The following is a 4198-nucleotide window of genomic DNA, read 5'->3' on the forward strand; positions in this document are numbered from 1 at the left end:
GGCAGTCTCTTTCTGTATACACACACACACACACACACACACACACACACACACACACACACACACACACACACACACACACACACACACACACACACACACACACACACACGTACACAAAACCAGACACGTACACACGTACGCATGACGCGATGGGACTGAAATGACATGAAGTGGGAGTAAACTTACTTCAACCGAGCCCCCCCCCAACCCACCAGAGGTATTGTTTGGCACCTGCGCAAGCAGAACCTCATCACAGCGTGGTCGGAAATCAGGGCTTCAACTCAAGAGGATGATTTCATTCATACCATTAATTAGCGATATGAGAGAAATAATAAACAGTCCATTCTGGATGGTGGCCAATCAGCATGATGACTGTGTCCTTGAGCAAGACCTTGAAGTTCTACCGCCCCCTGTGGTCGATACTGACCCCGCACACTTACAATGCTTTTGGTGACGAAATAAAAGACGTTTAACAAATCCTATTCAGAGGGCGGAAATGACTGGATTCAGTCGGGGCAGACAAAGGGAAGGAACCATTTCAAAGAAACATCTCTTTGCCATGTCCTGAGGTATTCAGAGAACATGAAGAAATATATCAAAGCAGATCGGAAGCTGGCCCTTCCGCCGACCTGCTTTGATGTATCTGTCCTCTGAGTGGATTCCAGGAACACCAGTGAGCGGCTGAATGAGCTGTCACAAAGATGAGAGAGACACGGCACAGAAGAGCGAGGCGAGGTGCACGATAAGGCTGTGTGAGATGAGATGGAGATGATGGTTGTCCCCAGAAACCTGCATGGGCTGTACCGGCTGTGTCTGTGTGTGTGTGTGTGTGTGTGTGTGTGTGTGTGTGTGTGTGTGTGTGTGTGTGTGTGTGTGTGTGTGTGTGTGTGTGTGTGTGCGTGTGCGTGTGTGTGCGTGTGTTTGTGTTTGTGTGTGTGTGTAAACATAGATATACATACACATATCTATCTATATATCTATCTATCTATCTACATCTATCTATATATAGAGAGATTTATATAGATATATGTATATCTACATCTAGATCTAGATATGTATATATAGTTTTACGTATAATGTTACATATCGTATCACATTTGGGTGGATATTTAAGGTCACAATGTGGAGGATTGAGCTCCTCCCAGTTAGTAGGTGGGAGACCTTCAGACTTCAAAAAGCTCAATACCGCCGTGTTCTGGCCACTGCAACTGGCTGAGCAACTCTGTGACGCAAACTGCTGTAGCCTGACTGGCTGGGCAGCGTGAGTGGGAGGGGTTTGGGGAGTGTCGATGGAAAGGTTACTGTAAACAAAGAGAGCGCTACAGGCTGGCCAGCATTATTTATTTATAGATATATCAGTTATGGGACCTGATATTATTGATAACATTAATGAAATCATTATCGATCAGCATTGACTCAAGATAAGTCCATTCTGTTTTTAACAACCAACTAGTTGAATTGTTACAAATTGTGACTTAAAGTGAAAGTCCTCTGAGTTCTGAGAGAGAGAGAGAGAGAGAGAGAGAGAGAGAGAGAGAGAGAGAGAGAGAGAGAGAGAGAGAGAGAGAGAGAGAGAGAGAGAGAGAGAGAGAGAGAGAGAGCCTTAAGTTGTCGCTTCAGAAGAACTAAATTATTGATATTGTATATCGTTGTTGTTTTATCTTTGTCATAGACTTACTAGTTGATACATGGTATTCCCATAACCACCTTTTAGAAATCTCCTGTGCACAATTATGACACCCACATGTGGGTGGTTCTATTTTAGACAAACAGAAAGACTAGAAATTAATTTTGATATTTAAATATCAAAATTGATTTCACTACCTTCATACTCTATAGTGTTGTAGAGCTGCTCTTGAGCCTGTGGCTGGCAAGTGTGTACCTGTCTGTGTGACTGAAATACATCTCCTCAATTAAGCAGAGGAGCTGGTAATCCAATGTAATAGAATATTATAAAATGTGACCTCATAGTGTTAGGGTTAGGGTTAGGGTTTTCACTTTATCCGATGAGACCTTATCTTGGGTTGTGTGTTAAAAAGTGACTTAAGGCTACATAATAGCAATAAGTATTCTTCTTATGCCTTCCCCATGTGGTTCTGGTGAGGTGAACTCACAGGAACATTGTGTTGTCACGGCTTTGAACGCATTAGGATTCAGTGTTGCAGGTGGAGATGGGTACCAGCGCGATGCTGAGACGCTGTGAGTACCTGCTACTGCCTTTTGTTCGGAGAAACGGAATTATGTGTATTACAGTGAGCCGTCTTTCTGAATAGCGGTTCTGTAGAATCAGCCTTACATAATCCCATTATCACAAGTCGACTACTGAGAAACGTCCCACATCATTCAGATGGAAGAAAGACAAGTTAACTGCTCATTACTTTCCTAGCTGTTTATAGATACGTATTGTATCGTAGTGTAGACTTCTTGATGAATATATGTTAATATATACGGCATGCATGCGTAGAGATTGGAATATGAAAAACAAATGGTCCGCCTAATATTTTATAATATGATGTTAAACGGTAAAAATCAATGTATTCTATACCTTTGTAGACAAAGCACAGCTGTAGGACTGGTAATGTCAGCCTAGACTGTTGTTAAGTGCCTCAGCACATATATTTAGAGAACTAACGAGGTTGAGCGCTCTCTGGAGGATTCAACATAATCATGATTGTTCTCTCCACATTGTAATCCTATTATGAGCTCTTGGGGTGTTCTCCTTTCATACAAACGTGCTAAATTGTCTAATTCATCCCATGTCTTTTCCAACACCCTTGCTCACGTTGGTGCCCTCTCCCTTCCTCTCCCTTCCTCTCCCTTCCTCTCCCTTCCTCTCCCTTCCTCTCCCTTCCTCTCTCCCTCTGGCCTTGTCCCTCTCCCTCGTTCTCTCTCTACCCCCTCTCTCTGTCATACATTCATCAATAGTATTTCTTGCCCCTCGTGAGAATATGGATAATTCGGTATTGGGATGTACATATGTCACTTCCACCGAAGGTTTGTGTGTGTGTGTGTGTGTGTGTGTGTGTGTGTGTGTGTGTGTGTGTGTGTGTGTGTGTGTGTGTGTGTGTGTGTGTGTGTGTGTGTGTGTGTGTGTGTGTGTGTGTGTGTGTGTGTGTGTGTGTGTCTCCCTCTCCATCTTGTTCCCACACAAACAGTCAAACCCACGTGAGCGGTGTGGACAAAGTGTCCTTGCTGACAGCTCACTGCGGTTACCTGTGACATGTACCCTGCACCCCCCCCCCCCCCCCCCCACTGGGTGGGCGGCTCACAGAGGAGAGAGGCCGTACCACTCTGCCTTCCTGAGGAGGAGCGACTGCTTTCCTCATGTTCTCATTCAACTACATCCAGCAGGGCGGAGGGGAGAGCGGATAGACCGCTGGATGAACGGAGGGGTGGATGATGGGAGGAGAGAGGGAGGGAGGGATGATGAGTGGAGAGAGGGAGGGATGATGAGTGGAGAGAGGGAGGGATGATGAGTGGAGAGAGGGAGGGATGATGAGTGGAGGGAGGGAGGGGTGATGAGTGGAGAGAGGGAGGGATGATGAGTGAGAGAGGGAGGGATGATGAGTGGAGGGAGGGATGATGAGTGGAGGGAGGGAGGGTGATGAGTGGAGGGAGGGGTGATGAGTGGAGGGAGGGAGGGGTGATGAGTGGAGAGGGGGAGGGATGATGAGTGGAGAGAGGGAGGGATGATGAGTGGAGAGAGGGAGGGATGATGAGTGGAGAGGGGGAGGGAGGGATGATGGGAGGAGAGGGGGAGGGATGATGAGTGGAGAGAGGGAGGGAGGGATGATGAGTGGAGAGAGGGAGGGAGGGATGATGGGAGGAGAGGGGGAGGGATGATGAGTGGAGAGAGGGAGGGATGGATGATGGGAGGAGAGAGGGATGGATGATGGGAGGAGAGGGGGAGGGATGATGGGTGGAGAGAGGGAGGGATGGATGATGGGAGGAGAGAGGGATGGATGATGGGAGGAGAGGGGGAGGGATGGATGATGAGTGGAGAGGGGGAGGGATGATGAGTGGAGAGAGGGAGGGATGATGAGTGGAGAGAGGGAGGGATGATGAGTGGAGAGGGGGAGGGAGGGATGATGGGAGGAGAGGGGGAGGGATGATGAGTGGAGAGAGGGAGGGAGGGATGATGAGTGGAGAGGGGGAGGGAGGGATGATGAGTGGAGAGAGGGAGGGATGATGGGAG

The sequence above is a fragment of the Gadus chalcogrammus genome, chromosome 13 (genome assembly GCF_026213295.1).
Source record: "Gadus chalcogrammus isolate NIFS_2021 chromosome 13, NIFS_Gcha_1.0, whole genome shotgun sequence".
In the NCBI taxonomy this organism is placed as follows: domain Eukaryota; kingdom Metazoa; phylum Chordata; class Actinopteri; order Gadiformes; family Gadidae; genus Gadus; species Gadus chalcogrammus.